The sequence below is a fragment of the Hyperolius riggenbachi genome, chromosome 7 (assembly GCF_040937935.1).
Source record: "Hyperolius riggenbachi isolate aHypRig1 chromosome 7, aHypRig1.pri, whole genome shotgun sequence".
Taxonomy (NCBI): domain Eukaryota; kingdom Metazoa; phylum Chordata; class Amphibia; order Anura; family Hyperoliidae; genus Hyperolius; species Hyperolius riggenbachi.
Window position 1 is genome coordinate 97,756,329 of NC_090652.1, and position 19,338 is coordinate 97,775,666.

Here is a 19,338-nt window from a genome sequence, read left to right on the forward strand (position 1 = left end):
ACTAACCTATCTTCCCCCTAAGTGGTGACTAATGCTAAAACTCCCCTGATGGGCGCCTAATCTTAACCCCCCCCCCCTCCCTGCTAACTCTAGGTGGGCGCCTGTTCTTAACCCCCACCACTCCATGCCAAACCCTAAAGGCACCCCATTGCCGTTGGCCCTGGCAGCCGTTATTTTATTGGGCGAGTCTGGCGCCCAAACTTCCAGTTACAGCTGAGTTTTTCATGGGCACCTATGGCGGCTCCTAAATGTAACGGCGTGTATTGCACCCAAATTTACATGACCCCTATTAGATAATCTTAATTGACATTATGCCGGTTTTCAAGTGGAATCTACCTGCTAGATTTTGTATGTCTTGTACACTTAATGATATAATCTGTGTAGATTATTATTTTTTAGGAGGTTAAATGGAAAATCTTATTCTCCACTGTTTTCAAAGAAGCACCACATAGGCATAGTTGAGTCAATTACATTGTGCCTTTCTTAAACCAAACTACCAATAAATGAAACTTTACTTGAATAATACATTAGAGTCTCAGCGAGGAGAACGCCAGCGCACACCACCAAGGCTGCATCTGAAATGACCACCAGCCCAGTGCGAAACACCTAAATAGATTTTCTGCACACTTTGCATTCAATTCAGATGCAAATCATATGCAAATCTGCTACTACTTATTATGCAAACAGGAAACTCAGGAGGAGGGACTGGGAGCAGCTAACCTGACAGTTACATAGTTACAAAGTTAAAAAAAGGTGGGGGGAAAGGCTGCGCGTCCCTAAACACATGTTGCAATTGAATGGTTAATCGCACAGGCATACACCGCCTCTGTCAGACTGAATAATGCATGCCCTGCATCCTAGACAAGTGCTAACATTTATTAAACTAGGAGGAACTTTAGCTTCCAATATGGTTTTCATGCAAAGTATATTATACTAGACACTTGCGCCACGGTGAGGCAAACCTCCGGGCAAGTGACCTAACCTAAATTTAAAACCTTGGGAGCAGCTAAGCAAATAAAAAAATGTGTAACTTACATTTTGTTGAACAGCGAGTAGAACGCCAGCGCACACCACTAAGGCTGCATCTGAAATGACCACCAGCCCAGTGCGAAACACCTAAATAGATTTTCTGCACACTTTGCATTCAATTCAGATGCAAATCATATGCAAATCTGCTACTACTTATTATGCAAACAGGAAACTCAGGAGGAGGGGCAGCCTTGGTGGTGTGCGCTGGCGTTCTCCTCGCTGTTCAACAAAATGTAAGTTACACATTTTTTTTTCTTTGCTTAGCTGCTCCCAAGGTTTTAAATTTAGGTTAGGTCACTTGCCCGGAGGTTTGCCTCACCGTGGCGCAAGTGTCTAGTATAATATACTTTGCATGCAAACCATATTGGAAGCTAAAGTCCCTCCTAGTTTAATAAATGTTAGCACTTGTCTAGGATGCAGGGCATGCATTATTCAGTCTGGCAGAGGCGGTGTATGCCTGTGCGATTAACCATTCAATTGCAACATGTGTTTAGGGACGCGCAGCCTTTCCCCCCACCTTTTTTTAACATTCGAGTCTCAGTTTAGTCACACATTTTAAATGTATTTAGTAAAACATTATTTTGAATTCATTAACCACTTAAGCCCTGAGTGTATTTTTACCTTATGGACCAGAGCAATTTTCACATTTCAGCGCTCCTCCCAATCATTTGCCAATAACATTACCACTACTTATCACAACAAAATGATCTGTATCTTGTTTTTTCTGCCACTAATTAGGCTTTCTTTGGGTGGTACCTTTTTGCTAAGAATTATTTTTTTTCTAATGCATTTTAATGGGAATATTAAGAAAAAAAATAAAAAAAATCATTATTTCTCAGTTTTCAGCCATTACAGTTTTAAAATAATACATGCTTTCATAATTAAAACCCACGTATTTTATTTGCCCATTTGTCCTGGTTATTACACCATTTAAATTATCTTGCTATCACAATGTATGGCGCCAATATTTTATTTAGAAATAAAGGTGCAGGTTTTCATTTTTGCGTCTGTCACTATTTACAAGCCCATAATTTAAAAAAAATAACAGTAATATACCCTCCTGACATACATGTAAAAAAGTTCAGTCCCTAAGGTAAGTATTTATGTCGTTTTTTTTTTTACTTTATTCTATTACTTTTTCTAAATGCAAAAGTTTTATTTGGGCATTTAGGGGAGAGAGTGGTAGGTAAGGGGTTAATTTTAAATTATGTGCAGGTCTCTTTATTAAAGTAAATGATTGTAGGTGTAATTTTACTTTTTGGCCACAAGATGTCCTCAGTTATTAGCTTCCTGCGCATGCTTTTAGTACACAAACAGGAACTAATGCGTGTAAGTGTAAGTTACAGTGTTTACAAATGACCGCAGGCATTAATTGATGTGCGATCATGGACACGGGGAACTACAAAAATGAATGGGAACTGCATTCCCATTCATTGATCTCCGGGCTAACATGTAGCAGTAAGAACTAGTGTGTGAGCACGTGAGAGCACGCACAGTGGCGATTGTAGCAGAGTTACGAATATCTACTCCCCTGAGGCTTAGATGAAGTTTTTTAGGGGAGTAGATATACTGTACTGTAAACATTAAGTGGTTAAGCTTAAAAAAAATCATAACAATAAAAACAATAAAACAAAGATATTAAAAACAGTTGGTGCAAAATAAACCAGGATCTACTTGCTGCACCAATTCACATCTCCTGACAAATGACTCTGCATAATCATGCCCAGTCAGACTGAAATAACCAGCCTTTAGGGCTAGTTCACACTCAGCGCTTGGAGCGCTGCATTGCCCGCGATCCGCGGGCAAAATCTCACAATTCAGCGCGATTTGCGCTTGTGATTCCCGTTCAATATAATAAGAATCAGAGCGCAATTGCCCCTGAAACACTGCATGCAGCGCGTTTGCGGTTGCAGTGTGAATGTATCCATAGGGAGTAGGGATGTATCCATAAGGAGTAGGGATGTATCCATAGTAGCATCGCTTTGCTGATCGCCGGCAATCCGAATCCTAGAATAAGAACAGATGAGAATGATTTCTCTTTGACATAGACTTCCAATTTGTTTTGTTTATTCTACATTTTGGAAAACCTGCAATAGGGGTGTCCATCCATCATCTGGCTGTACAGCAGTAGCAGCAGAGAAGCGGGCCTGACAACTCTGGAACACATTTATATCAAGAAGGGTTGTTTTTTCTTTTAGAGGTATAAGAACCTGTCAGTATGTGAATCATAGTGCCAGTAACCATGCAGAAATGAAATATCAGTTTTGGGAGGAGTTGACCTTTAAGCAGACTAACGAAAAGTATACCCTAGAGTCCTTCTTGTAATCAAGAAGAAGCTAATAAAAATTCTATTCACAGCCACACAATTGTACAGGATTCTTAGCAAGTTTGGCAAGAGAAATATGTGATATGACCTTTTCTATATAACAACATATAGACAAAGATGCCATGCAATAAGCCCAATACTTGAATACAGTCATTTCTGTATCTGTTATTCTTATCAAGCAACTTTTCTAAACAAACCGATGCATCTGTGCAAATTAAGCTACTTCCTATTATTTTATTATGATTTGCTATGGCTGGTCTTTGTTAGGGTCAGAGTTTCTGTAACTACTTTAAAGAGAAACTCCAACCAAGAATTGAACCTAATCCCAATCAGTAGCTGATACCCCCTTATACATGAGAAATCTATTCCTTTTCACAAACAGACCACCAGGGGGCGCTGTATGACTGATATTGTGGTGAAACCCCTCTGGCAGTGTCCTGTCTGTGAACCTTGTTGCATTGTGGGAAATAGCTGTTTACAGCTGTTTCCAACTGCCAAAAAAGCATGCAGCAGCTACATCACCTTCCAACAGTAAAAATGTCACCATGTAACAAATGTCAGAATGTAAATCAGGGATTTAAAAGATTTTACAATAGGCAAACACTGACTAAATCATTTATACAAAATTATTGTAAAAATGAAGCATTTTTTTTAAAATTGCATTATTTTCACTGGAGTTCCTCTTTAACGAATGTGTTGTAATCTGTTGGCTTCCATTTGGGTCCTCTGATATCTGCACTGCAATGCATTTTCTGTCTATTTTAATGGACTGGAGATGACAGCTTTGATAAAGACATTCTGTACCAGGTGCACATTTTGCTTGTGGGAGTGAAGTTTCTTTGTGGTTTGTGTAATTCAATGAGCGCAGTAGTGTGTTGCTGTAAGAGTTATGGCGTTAGCAGGCATTTTATACAACTGGGTAGGCCTTATCATCCAACTCTGAGAACTAATGCACCCTCATTATTAGGTCCTCCACATTAAAGAATTACCTAATCGACATTTTGAAGAAATACTACGGTATTTACTCTTACGTTAAAATGGACACAAAATGTACTTCCCCATATTCTATCAAAATGCCAGACACCAGGCACAGGTCTTAACTTCACACATGCCTGTATTTTTTATTTATTTGGTATTAATAAAGGGCACGCCTCTTCTGCAGCACTTACACTTTACAGTCTTGTCACTAACTGCCCCTATTCTAATCCCCACCATAGTCATATGTCACTCATAGTATAAAGCCAATCTTGCAAGTATGGCAATTAAGTTAACTGTATGTTTCTGAAATGTGGAAGGAAAACCACACTAACTTTTTTTTTCCTCCATTAGGAGTTCACTTTAGAGTCAACCACTGCACTCCTTAAAACTAGGGGATCCATGCCATTTTCTTTCTGTATTATGCATTGGTAACAGGAATTACGCATGTGCTTATATGCTATTCATGGCTAAAAGTGAGATAACTTGCTAATTTTTAATGTTGTGTTTATTATTGTTTTTCATGAATAAAATGTGTATTTTTTAATATGATGTACTTTTTTTAACCAGATGACATGATTCATGACCTATTTCCCCCCGATGATTCAATTCTATTTTTACCCTTAAAAAATCCCTAATAGCCTACCTTGTACACACTAATCTTTAATTAGAAATGGGATGTGGGGACATCTGCCCTTGATGTATTTAGCTACTCTGAGCAAAAGTATAATATATAGACTGGAACATGCTGTGGTATACGGCAATAGGCCTAGTGCACACCAAAAACCGCTAGCAGATCCGCAAAATGCTAGCAGATTTTGAAAAGCTTTTTCTTTTTCTGTAGCATTTCAGCTAGCATTTTGCAGTTTTATGAAGCGTTTTTGGTGTAGTAGATTTCATGTATTGTTACAGTAAAGCTGTTACTGAACAGCTACTGTAACAAAAAAACGTCTGGCAAACCGCTCTGTAGTGCCGTTTTTAAGAGCGGTTTGCGTTTTTCCTATACTTAACATTGAGGCAGAAACGCCTCCCACTCGGGTGCACCAGCCCATTGAAATACATTACCCAAGCGTATCTGCAGCCGCAAGCGGATCGCAAAACGCAGCCGAACCGCTCTGGTATGCACTAGGCCATACAGAGCATCCCAAACATACTTAATGGGTGACATGTCTGGTGAGTATGCTGGCCATGCAAGAACTGGGATGGTTTTTGTGTCCTTTTGTGTCCTACCTGATCATGCACCTCCATTACTGTGAACCCATGCTATGCATCTGAGTGAACCTCCATGCCCCCCTCCAGTGACTAAGCATTACCTTGTACTCATACTGTGGTCTTTCTTGTATTCATGTATTGTCATTTTGCTGTATGTCACCCCTAAATATTGTCTGTAACCTAAACTAATGTCCAGCACTGCGTAATGTGTTGGCGCTTTATAAATACAATAAATAAATAAATCATGGTTTCAGCTTCCAGGAATTGTGTACAGGTCCTTGCAAAATGGGGCATTGCAATGTCATGCTGCAACCAGGACTGTGGAATCGGTCCAAAAATCCACCGACTCCAACTCCGACTCCTCAGTTTAGGATTCCACCGACTCCGACTCCTCTAATTTGCATATTACAATTTTGTTGATTAAAAGTATGTAACGTGAAATTCGTCTCTTAACTGCCAACGCATAGGAATTTTACAAGACAACTGAAGTGAGAAGGATATGTAGACTACTATATTTATTCCCTTTAGACTAAAACTAGTCCTTGGTAAAAGTACTTGTAAAAGGTACAAACCGGAACAAAGAACATCTATCAGGCCCTAGGCAGTGTAAGTGTGGGAACATGTAAGAATGATGTGCAGGTACTCTGCAGGGGAATAAGGAGATTGTAAACAGACAACACCTCTGTGTTCAATGTGCACAGCATTCTCAGTGGATTCCCTGCAGCTCTGTGGGGAGTGCATATGTAGAGTATAGTACTACTGTGTAACAAAGTAAACTTGAGACTGATGAAATTAAAGTTTTATACATACCTGGGGCTTCCTCCAGCCGCCTTCAGGATAATCAGTCCCTCGTTGTCCTCCTCCACCACCTGGATCTTCTGCTATGAGTCCAGGTACTTGAGCCAGTCAGGTGTAGTGTGCATGCACACACTCCACCGCCAGGAGCATACTACACCTGTGCAGCACTATTGCGCAGGTGCAGAATGTTCCTGGCTGTGGGAGCGGCATACGGCCGGACAATGCTGACTGGCTGAATTACCAGGACTCATAGCAGAAGATCCCGGTGGTGGAGGACAGCGAGAGACTGATTAGCCTGAAGGGGGCTGGAGGAAGCCCCAGGTATGTATAAAACTTTACTTTTCATCCGTCTCAGGTACCCTTTAATTTGCAGTCACTAAACCAAATTTTAACAACATATCAAATTATTTGATTTCATCAGCAAAGGGAGTGCATACATTTGCATAAATCAGCATCAATGCAGAATTCTTTCCATCTCATTGACCATCTCTATTAGTGACACAGCTACACATCAGGCTTTAGTCTTACAGCATAGAGGTTATTTAGTATATATGTTACGGCCAGAACCCGAAGTGTGGCCACTTCTAGTTCTGGCCGGCCACTTCGGGTTCTGGCCGGCCAATGCGCGAAGTGGCCGCAGCGCAGCGGCCAATGTTAGAAATAGAATGTTTCCTTTTAATATGAATGTAGTTTTCCTGGCCGTCTCTGGCCAAATGTAGCAAAAAAACAGTTTGTTCATTGAATGAAATGAAGCCGCCCGGCTTCTGCTCCGCCTCCTCTCCTCCACCCCTGCCTCTCTCTCTCTCTTCTCCCCGACACTGGCAGTGGGGGACATGCGTGTCCCCTCCAGAGTCGTTCGTAGCGGCAGGCAATCCTGTCGTTCGTCCCTGCAGAGCGGGGGCTGGCAGAAGCAATGTCTGCAGCCTCCCCGCTCTGCTTTCCTGGCGCCACGAACGACTCTCGGGGACACGCGTGTCCCCGCCGGCTGCCTGAAGAAGATAGAGAGAGAGAGAGAGAGAGAGGCAGGGGCGGAGGAGAGGAGGCGGAGCAGAAGCCGGGCGGCTTCATTTCATTCAATGAACGAACTGTTTTTTTGCTACATTTGGCCAGAGACGGCCAGGAAAACTACATTCATATTAAAAGGAAACATTCCATTTCTAACATTGGCCGCTGCGCTGCGGCCACTTCGCGCATTGGCCGGCCAGAACCCGAAGTGGCCGGCCAGAACTAGAAGTGGCCATACTTCGGGTTCTGGCCGTAACATATATAAGAGATTCCTGTGTACACATCATATATACAGTCACAATCAGATATGTATATCTGACCTAAAAAATACGGGGACTGCTTTATTGAAGCAGCACAAGTAACTAATTTTGATTGGTTTCTTTCATTTTTGTGGACTAAGCACAGCTATTACTGTATATATACATTATTTTTAATGACTATTATCTGAGAAATAGAACATTTTATCATATTTTCTATTTTAATTACAGTTACAAATTCATTAGGCGTCGGAGTCGGTGCATTTTTTCCCGACTCCGACTCCAGGCACCCAAAATTGCCCGACTCCACGACTCCACAGCCCTGGCTGCAACATGGGGTGATGGTTGTGGATGAATGGCAAAATATTTGAGATTAATGGGTCTTTTTTAAATATAGAAAATGTTTCAGATCTTTGAGTTCAGCTCATGCAAAATAGGAGCAAAACTGAAAGTGGTGCGTTTATATTTTTGCTCACTGTATATATTGAACATATGAGATCCAATCAATGGTTCATTCTCAAGGCTCTATGATTCCGTCCACACAAACTTTGTTGTTCAAATATGTGCAGCTATAATGTTCAATAGGGAACTGATTATTGCTATTGTGGAATTTGATATTTTGTAATTCTTTCCACTGTGGTTTTGAGCATACTCTTTACTACTATTTTTAAAAACCGTTGAATGTGCTTTATGTTATTCTAAAGGTCTGACATAATTACATGTGTGTGTAAGGCTTTTCCCTTTCACCCACCCCATTACAGGCTCCATTAGAGTATACATAAGGGAGCAATGGACACTTGCTACCTTATATGCAAATCCCAGAGGATGTATTCATTCCTGTAGTTCAGCCACATTCTTATTATATTTATAAAACAACTTTAATAAAAAAAGCTCATGGCAAAAAGCTATGACAAATCTAAAGTATAATAACATGCACGCTTTTTCTCCAACATAAAGTTATTTACAAACAAACAATCTTATATGTAGCAGTTTCATTGCCAACTAAATAATGAATCACAACTAATTTAATTAAATGAGTTCATCTCCATGGTCACACAGTACCCTCGCACTTGTTTTTCACGTTGTATGCAGGAAAGTGGCCAGACTAACATCAGTGTGTAACCCTTTAGGATCTATCGCTGTTACTGTATAATTCCAATAACAATCCTTTTACAGTAAGGACTTCTGACCGCCTGCGTTCAGCAAATTGTAAGGACAGAGGAACCATATGAGGGCTAGTTCACATTTGGCGCTTGAAGTGCTGCTAGCCCGCGATCGCGTTCGGCTCTGCAATCGCGATTTTAACTAAAATCTCATGATTCTGTGCGATTTGCCCTTGTGATTCCTGTTCAATAGAAGAATCACAGTGCAATCGCCCCCGAAATGCTGCAGGCAGCGCGTTTGCGATTAATCGAAATCGCAACCGCTGCAGTGTGAACGTATCCATAGGGATACATTGTAGCAGCGCTTTGCTGATCGCAAAGCGCTGAAGAATCGCCCGAGTGTGAACCAGCCCTGAGCGGGATTCCACTACAGTGCTTGCGATTTTATATGAAATTGCAAACATGCAGTCCATAGCATGTTCATTGCGTCTGTGATTGAGATTATGCAGGAAAAAAAAGTCACAATGCTATGAAAATCACTTTGAAAATGTTTTAAAGCATGAAGGTCAGCCATACTATATCCCAGGGGGGAAAAATACACAAACACACACACACACACACACACACACACACACACACACACACACGAGACCAAAAGTTTGGACACACCTTCTCATTCAAAGAGTTTTCTTTATTTTCATGACTATGAACATTGTAGATTCATTGTAGAGACAGAGGCGCTCAAACCTATTGCTTGACCCACTGAGTTGTGCTCCTATTTTTGCCTGAGGAAGCAGGGTCCCGCGAAACGCGTTGCATTTGTGGAGTTGAATAAATTATTTGTCAATTCTGTTTTATCGAGACTCAAGTGAGTTTTCTTTTTTTTTGTAAGAGAGAGGTGAGTCCACCTTAACATCCCCCTCTGCTTTTAAAAGTTTTACTCTACTCTAGCGCCACTGTATACCGAGTTTTTGCTGATCATCTAGTCCACCCTGGGTGGAGAGGTGCATCCCCATCTACTATCTACAGAGAGCGACTTCTTAACCTGAGTGGGGTCAGGTCCTAATGTTCCCCACCTGCATTTAAAGTGGTTGCCTATAGGTAACCCGTGTTTGTGAGTATATATACGTAAAATTGTATTGAAATCTTCATTTTACCTGACAATACTGCACCATATTGGGCTCTCCATTCTCTTCTTGTTTTTAAGCATTGTAGATTCACACTGAAGGCATTCAAACTATGAATTAACACATGTGGAAGTATAGTACATAACCACAAAGAGTGATGAAACAACTGAAAATATGTCATATTCTATGTTCCTCAAAGTAGCCACCTTTTGCTTTGATTACTGCTTTGCACACTCTTGGCATTCTCTTGATGAGCTTCAAGAGGTAGTCTGAGCCGTTCAGGTAGCCTCCAAAACCGTGCTCCTGTCGGCCGCAATGGCCCATTTTTACTTTCGTGACCTCTGGGTCATGACACTGGAATGAGATTCATTCTCTCATTCACAGCGTGCAGGGAGATGGGGGAGCAGCAGAGGGTGTGGCCAGGGAGAGCTGCACAATGGCAGCTCTGGAAACCTTGCAGGAACATTTTGAACAGGGAATCCCTCTCCACATTTACTTCCAAGATAGCGACAAATATTTGTCGCTAATCTTGGGGGGCTATAACACGACGGTTGCAGGGGGGGGGGGGCAGAGAGTGGCGGTGTGGGGACACAGAGGCATGCCATGAGGTAGAGAACATGCCTGTGTCCCATTTGCCCTCCAAAAAAACCACCAAAGTGTTCCTGCTACAGTAGACTCTCGTTACAGTAAACTCCAATATAGTAAACCTCAGGATATAGTAAACTCAGTCCTCAGGTCCCAGGCAACATCTTAGGATTTGCACATAGGGGAGCAAGTACCCAATATCCACATACATACACCCTGACAAAGCCTGCGATTGGGAAGGTGAAACGCATTGGTGGACACAATAAACCTCACATGGGTACGCTTCCAGGTCAGCCAATCACCTGGAATATAGTGTCTGTAGCATTCAAGCTGAAGACAGTACCGTTTCTCAGTAACAGCTAGCAGAGGGTTACCGCCAAAGCTGGTCAGCTTAGTGAGGCAGGGCCAAGGGCTGGTTAGTGCTGGTCTTTAAATAAACTACAGGAGACCGAATACTTACAAATTCCCATTGGGTTTTTTAGCAACGGCATCACATTGTGGCTTTTGGCAGGAATTTTGATACCATCTGGAAGAGGGTTGTTGCATGACTGCAGCAGGCTGACCTCCATCAGCGTTTTCTGGGACAAGACATGGCACGCATTGCAATCATCCCCTCCTTTGGCTGCTACAGCGGCGTGCGCATGCAGCTTGTTCCCGGCGTCTATTACAGGGGATTGATTGGTGAAGGGGAAGATGCCCTCCCCAAACCAATCGAAGCCCCTGTGAATGAATCAATATGCATCGAATCAAGAGGCATGTTGATTCATAAAAGTGAAAATATTTAGTGGTAAAAAAAAAAAAAATGAAGATAGTACAATTCCTGGTAACTTCCAGGAGAGTGTACAGTCTAACAGCCAAAAAGTAATACTAAAGTAAAAAAATAAATAAATACAGTACATTTAATATTTATTGAAACCCGGTTAGTGTAATTGGTGACGAGAAAAAACAGATATAGATAACTTTGTTGTGATAGTAATGATAAAGTTATTGGTGAATGAATGGTTTAAAGAGAAACACAGACTCCAGCACTCTCCAAGCATATCTTCATTTATTGATGCCATGAAGCACAGGTAAAAGAAAGCTCCTACTGTCTACAGCTGTTTTGTGTGTGTGCCACGCCTTCTAAGGACAAGTGTGTCCTGTCACTCTCACCTCCTACACCACATTTATACAGATAGCCCTTCCCACCACACCTCCTCACTCAAAGCTGAGGGGGATGCAGAACGAAGAAAGGTAGTGACCGTGCAGAAAAAAAAAAAAAGGAAAGTATTTCGTAGTATAAAAAAGAAGTCTTCCAGAAGAGTGTACAGCTACATTTAGTAGCCAAAAATTAATACTAAAGTTAAAATAATTAAAAAATAAATACAGTACATTTAATATTTATTGAAGCCCTGTTAGCCTAATTGGTGTCAAGAAAAACAAGATATGCATAATTTTTGTTGTGATAAGTAATAAAGTTATTGGCTAATGAATGGGTGGAGTACTGACAGGGGAAAATTGCTTCCGCCCTTAAGGTGAAAACACCTGTGGGCTGAAGTGGTTAATGGAAACATAAAGCTATTACAAATAGGGCTGCACAAATCCGGATCCAGGAGAAACCCGGATAGTTACTATCCGGATATCTCCCTGTAAACCTGTGCGGCGGGGGGGTCAAGCTTACCTGTCTGACATCTTCTTCGTCCGTCCCTGGCGCCTCCCACGATGCGGTCCACGCGCATCACATGACTACAAACACTTCCTCCTTCAACCCGGAAGGAGGAAGTGTTTGTAGTCACGTGACCGCCACGTGGAACGCATCGTGGGAGGCGCCAGGGACGGACGAAGAAGACGTCAGACAGGTAAGCTTGACCCCCGCACAGCCCGCACAGGTTTACTAGGATATATCTGGATAGCAACTATCCGGGTTTCTCCCGGATCCGGATTTGAGCAGCCCTAATTACAAAACAAACAAACAAAACCAATTCAACTTACCTGACGCTTCTACCGGCACCCTGCAGCTGCCCTGTGCCCACATCAGGACAAACCGATCCTCCGGTTCCCTGCAGCGATTCAGTTTCATTTTTGGCAGATGAGCCACTCGATGGCCACGGCGCAGCCCTGGCCAAGTGCGTTCTCGATCATGCTCACGTCACCGGCAACATTCTGCACGTAAGCAGTACGGAAATTTCTCATAGTGGCCGGCGATTGGCTCTGTCACTGAAATCAAAACTTAGTCACTGCGGGGGACTAGAGGATAGTTCCGTGGCGGCACAGGGCAGCTGCAGGGGGCTGGTAGAAGCCTCAGGTAAATTAAACTCTTGTTTTTTTTTTATGTAGTAGGATGTGGGTGTCGCAAGCACCCTATGGTAAAAAGATACAGAAGACAAAAATGGTAACCCAATGGTGTGGTATGTCAAAAACCAATTGGAATAATAGAAAGTAAGATACTACTCACAAAGGCGGGTTACAGAGGGCCAACCGACCACAGGAAGCAGGTGGAGACAATAAACCTGACTCCACTCGGGGTGGTCGCTGGGGACCTAGACGCGGTCGCACTCCTTGGTAAAAGAAAGGGGACAGGTGTCCACCGTGGTGAAAACCACGTGTGTTGTCTCCACCCCACAAACGGGTAAGGTCAGGGGGTATATATGCACAATAAGGGTGTAAGAGGCGCCCTAGTGTAATAAAAGCATCTAAAAGCAGTTTAAAATGAGAAATACATTTTCAGGCAGCTTACCTCGATGACGAAAAAAACTTTGTAATAACAAAGGTTTTTAATGATAGCACAAGCAACGGTTTTGCTGGTCAGAGCCCGCTTCCTCAGGCCAATAACAGTGCCAAATCAACTGAATAGTTTGGCGAAGGGAGCCTCTACACTGTGCACTTGTGTATCATGTATTTATAACCGTAACTGGGTTTTATTTAATTTAAAAAAAAAATTGGGGGAGAAGTTTGGCCCGTTAGAGATTTTATTGCGTTTTACATTTTCTATGTGATTTTTTTCTTTTATTCGATTTTCTATGTCAAAAGGTGCTGGCACAGGGCCTTTGAGACAGTACACACAAAAATGATTCTTAAAGTGGGATGAAGCTCAGAATAAAAATCAATTAGTTAGACATAATCCCCTTTTTCAAAATTTTTAACCATTTCAGCACAAGGGTTGTTTTCACCTTATGGACGAGAAGAATTTTCACATTTCAGTACTCCTCCCTTTCATTCCCCAATCAACTTTATCACTACATACTGAAATGATCTATACCTTTATTTGGGTGGTACATTATGCTAAGCATTATTTTATTCTAAATGCATTTTAATGGGAATAAAAACCAAAAAAATGGGAAAAAATATATTTCTCAGTTTTCACCCATTACTTTTAAAATTAAACGTTCTACTGTGGATAAAAGTCACATTTTATTTGCCCACTTGTCCCGGTTATTGCAATGCTTAAATTATATCCCTAGTACAATGTATGGTGGCAATATTTTATTTGGAAATAAAGGTACATTTTGTCGTATTTAAAACCAGGGCTGTGGAGTCGGGGCAATTTTGGGCACCCGAAGTCGCAGTTGGGAGTCGATGTCATAAACTGAGGAGTCGGAGTCGGATGATTTTTGTACAAAGTCCACATCCCTGTTTATTAGAATAAGGAGTCTGAGAGTCGGAATCCGAGCCGTTTTGGGTACCCGCAGTCGGACTTGGAGTCGTGGTTTCATAAACTGAAGAGTCGGAGTTGGATTCGGAAGATTTTTGTACCAACTCCACAGCCCTGTTTCAAACTAATTTAATTGTAATTAAGGTACAAACTTTTGCTATCAAGAGTTTCATCCCGCTTTAAGAAACACCAAGTGTCTGACTGATCAGCCAGTTGACACCTCTTAGGTTCATGAAGGAGAACAGCAACAGATAACGCCTGATCTCCTTCATATGGCTGAAGCTGCCAAAACATTAATATTAACAATAAACTGTTGATATGGAAACAAAAAAAAAACATTTCTGGATAGTATGGAAATGGGCTACAGTATGTTTCGGCTTTTTATAGTTGTCTGATTTTACTTGGGAACATTTTGTTCACTTCCTGTCCTATCATGTTCCTCATCTTCATCACGGGAACCTGTCTCCTAAGCAGCAAACATGCTTTTCACCTGAATACTTGTCTCTGCCAGGCTTGAGAATGCTGCTAAAAGGTGGAATTGCTGAGAAATAAAAGCCCCGTCTAACCCCACTCAATCCAACAGAGGGGGTAAAGTTTTTGAGTAGAGCTGCTGTTTAAGACTGAAATTTCTTTACAGAAAAAAAAAATCTGTATTTTAAACTTCCACTTTTTACACCACCATCTTACACAACTTCATAATCAGGAAGACAAGGTCAATAAAAAGGACTGCATACATCATTGATTATACTGTAGCTATTTCCAGGGTCAAAGTTAATTTAAAAAATGCTGAGGGCCAAGACTGCATACAGGAAGATTTATTGAGAAAATACGCGAGCACTGCAGGTGAAGTCCAAGCTGCAGGCTTCTTATTTTGCCAGCTATTTACTTGCATTTCACTATGCTAAATTTACCTTAACATATCAATAACGAGCATGCATACTCAATTAGAAATTGTATGTGTAACGATTGTGGAACTTTCCCCGTGATCAGCACACAACGCGTGCGCTGACACGGCGGAAATCCTCCACAAGCGTATAATTTGCAGGCACCCAGCAAAAGGTGCTACGCACCTGTAGAGGGAAATTCCTGTCGGCAGATGGCGCTGGGGAGTGCAGAGGAACCAATCCTCTGTACCTCCACAAGTGCCAGACAGGAATTGTACGAAGCGCAGAACGCAATCGCAAGAGAGGCGATTGCGAATGAGATTGAGCAAAGGGATAGGTTGTATGTGTGTGCGCCAATCCAGTCGCCACTCCGCGACCGCGCACACACAACAGCAGAAACGAAATAGGAACGCGATCGCGAGAGGTGCGATCGCGAGACGTGACACAAGGCAGAACAGAAGAGAATACGAGGGTAGCAAAAGCACAGCAAATACAATAAGGAGATACGGAAAATAACAACCGCTAGCTAACCGCGAACACCGCACTCATTCGCAACAGTGCACGCGGTTATGCGCGATCTCCACGTGATAAGCACAATAGAGACAAGCACGCCTAACTAACCATAAACAGACAAACATGAAACAGGGGACGCGAGCGCTTGCTTAACGGTTACCTCACCGAGCCTGTAGCAAGCGCAGCGGACAAGACAGACACACGAAAAACAAGAACCAGGCAGGAAGGATCCACCGCTCTTCCGCCAGAGCAAGTGTGATCCAAGCAGGAACACAGATCAGAAAGATCCACAGCCGCTAACGCTAGCGGCTAGTGCGATCTCAGCAAGACAGAACGATTCGCTATCAACCGCCGCTGGTGACAGCGCAATCGCGACCGACAAGACAGAACAGAAGGATCCCCAGCGCTCGCACAAAGTAGCTAGCGCGATCCCAGGAGACAGAACAGAAGGATCCCCAGCGCTAGCACAAAGTAGCTAGCGCGATCCCAGAAGACAGAACAGAAGAGATAGCTGGTAGCAACCGCTGCACCAGCCATACTCCAAGAACATAGATCAGAACCATTTCCTGTCAACCACCATAGGGACAGGACAATGGCAAACAGGCAAGACAAGACAGAACAGGCAATACAGATAATACAACCTAACTGGGCTAGAAGGGGAGCCTAAAGCAACCCCCAGGAATTAACTATACTAGATAGCAATGGCTGACACTCCAGCAGTGTCCATCAGGAACTGAGCATGGAAGGGAAATGACCAGCAAAGCATTCTGGGAAACATAAAGCTCTTATAGTGCCAGTCATCAAAGAAGGCAGGTAGAGGATTTGCATAACGAATGTATGCAAATTCCCCAGCAAGAGAACAGAACAGAAACTTGCAATGAAAAGACAGGTCTCTGTTCCAGAGACCTGCAGCCCACAGACTAGAGGAATGGACAAACAGCTGTCTGCCTGTGCAGCCAGCTGAGCGGATCATCACAGTATGTCAGAACTCCTGTGATAGAATCCATTAATATGATGATGCTTGTCTATCATGTAAACGGGGGTGTCTGCACATCATGCTCCGTTAAAAGAGTCACCATAATTTTAATGCAGTAACTAAAAGCATAATAGCTTCACTTTAATACTCCTATCTGATGATTTTGCCATACAACATTTTTTAGGCAAACACACTGTAAGTCACACTACATGTAAGTCACACTACAAGTCATTAGGCAGCAGTTGATAGAACTATATACCTGTACCTCCCTGTTTAGTGAGTATTCATGGGCCCCTATCAGACAGTCGGCTGAACTGCACATTTGCCAAGCAGTTCAGCCTCCTGTCTGCAGCCCACCAGTGCAATTCGGGTGCAGTTTAAATGCAGCTGAATTGCATCGGTTGTAACACCACGAGTGTCAAGCATTGACGCACAATAGTTTTACTGGGTAGCAAGAATCACAACGTCAGCTGTGGCCATGCTTAGATGTACAATGCCGGAAACCAGGCACTTGTGCATGAGAGATGCTGACAGGCAGTGACTTCACCGCTTGTCAGCTGTCCATGTGATAGGGTCCTTACAACGCTATTTGCCAATTTAGATTTATGCTTGCTGGCTTCACTATTGATTGTTATGCCTAGCCAACGCCAGGCAGAAATATTAAAGAGAAAAGCAGATCTAACTTGGCCAGTAGAAAATGCAGCAAAATTGTTTGTCTCTATATTCTGATGAAGTAGACCAGTGCTGTCCAAATTTATGGACATGGAGGGCCAAATTGTTCTGAGACTCAGGGCTGTGGAGTCGGTACAAAAATCTTCCAACTCTGACGTTTATGAAACCACCGACTCCGACTCCAGGTACCCAAAATTACTCCAACTTCTCGAATTCCGACTGATATTTCTAATTTTTACAAAAGCTATGGATTTGGTTCACAAATCATCTGACTCAGACTCCTCACTTTATTAAACCTCCAACTCTAGGTACCCAAATTGCTCCGACTCCAACTCCACAGCCCTGCTGAGAGTACATGGTGGAGCGCCAGCTAAAATAAATTGAGTTCTCCCGGTACCAATACTGGGATAGAATGTACAGATAAAAAAGACTGATATGACAAGGGCTATGGAGTACAAACACACGCTGTCACAGAAGAGCCGTGAGAAAAGAGAACGCAATCGGTTTGCTGCACCAATTGTCGTTGACATGCCAGATCAAAATCCTATGTGTAGGTCCTTGCAGTCAGCTTGTGGGGTCTCTGTTTTCTTCATAGATGTTAGCAGTTATTTTCATGAGAGCCAAGTATGCTCTCTGATAAGACCTGTTTGTGTAAATTAACTTGATCAAAAGAAGTTCCTTCCTGGGCCAGTGACACCTAGGTGTTAAAGCGTCCCAGCAGTAAGCCACAAATGGCAAAGTGTTGCTACTTTTTGAAGAGACAGGATAAACCTAGCAGGAGACCAGACTTCTCGACTCCGTTGGAGACAGAGGAAACAAATGTAGTATATGATTTTAGCCTATTTAAAGGAATACTGTGCCCAGGATGGTTATGGGAGTTATATCATTGGATTCGTGGTGTTTTGATGGACATTTTGATACCAGTCTTGGGGGGCCAGGGATAAGCCACGACAAAGTATTAACCTCCCTGGCGGTATGATATGTGTGGCTGCGTGGACGCGGGAGGGTTTTTTTTCACCTTTTTTTTTTTAAGCATGTAGCTAGCCTAGCGCTAGCTACATGCTTCCCCCCTCCCTGTGGCGTCCCCCCGTATTTACCGATCGCCGCCGGCGCCGCTTGCCCATAAGGAAATACCGTTCTGAACGGGATTTCCTTGAGGGCTTCCCCCGTCGCCATGGCGACAAACGTTGTGAAGTCATCGACGTCGCCAACTTCACAGGGAATCCCCATCCACCTTATAGCGCAGCCTGGCGGCGATTGGCCAGGCTGTGCAAGGGGTATGCGGGGGGGACTAGTATCGCGGCGGGTAGCGGTGCATCAGCGGCGGCGATCGCAACAAACACGCAGCTAGCAAAGTGCTAGCTGCGTGTTTGAAAAAAAAAATTATGCAAATTAGCCCAGCAGGGCCTGAGGAATCCTCTGCGGCGGCTTAACCCGTGTCCAGCACCAAGTTACCGCTAAGGAGGTTAAACCTCTCAGGAACTAAACATAATATGGTTTCCAAGTGTGATGTCATAGGAATTGTCATGTTCTGAAGAATATGAACCTGTCGTCCGCACAAATATGGCATTTCCCGTTTTTAATTACAGCGTTTTACAGGTAAATCTAGAATCTTTATCCGAGGGAATGAACTGTGATTGGTTTGTGAACCGGAGGGGGCTGGCTTTGTTCCACCACCAAAACAAGCTTCCATAAAACCAGGGTGCATACAGGGAGGGGCAGTGCTCTAAATTCCATCTTCACGAAGACATGCTGTTGCTCTGAGGACGAGCAGCGGCCATTTCCTGAACTGAAACAATGGACATTTTCCATGTGCTCAGATTTCCCAGAAAGGACGTACTTTCACCTGAGCTTAAGTAAACGTATTTTCTTCCCATTTTATTTTCATACTGCGCTATTATTGTCTCTATAATTGTTGATTTTAATGATTTTCGGTATATATTTATTATTTATATTGCATTTATAATAAAAGACTTCTAAAAGTCATTTATTTGTTCAGCTACTACTGCTTTTCAGCCGCACAAACCGAATCCTAGCTTCTGAAGATCGCTACTGAGAATTGTTGTTATTAGCCAGAATAGAGTGTAGTTTTAACCATTTTATTTGCAGGTATTAGTATCAGTGCAGTCAAGTCTCCTACCCTTCTGTAGGGGTGATGGCAGTTATAACCTGAAATAGTGTGTAATTTGTATTACTGTAACTCACAAGCTCCCTTCTATTCTTTCTGCTGCCAAAATTCCAGCGG

The 19,338-nt window shown here is 42.7% G+C and overlaps 1 protein-coding gene across 2 annotated transcripts in view; it reads right to left on the reverse strand.

Moving 5' to 3' along the window:
* Positions 1-19,338, reverse strand: part of LOC137524482 (ankyrin repeat and fibronectin type-III domain-containing protein 1-like) — a 747,681-nt gene that overhangs the window by 620,990 nt on the left and 107,353 nt on the right. The window lies entirely within an intron of this gene.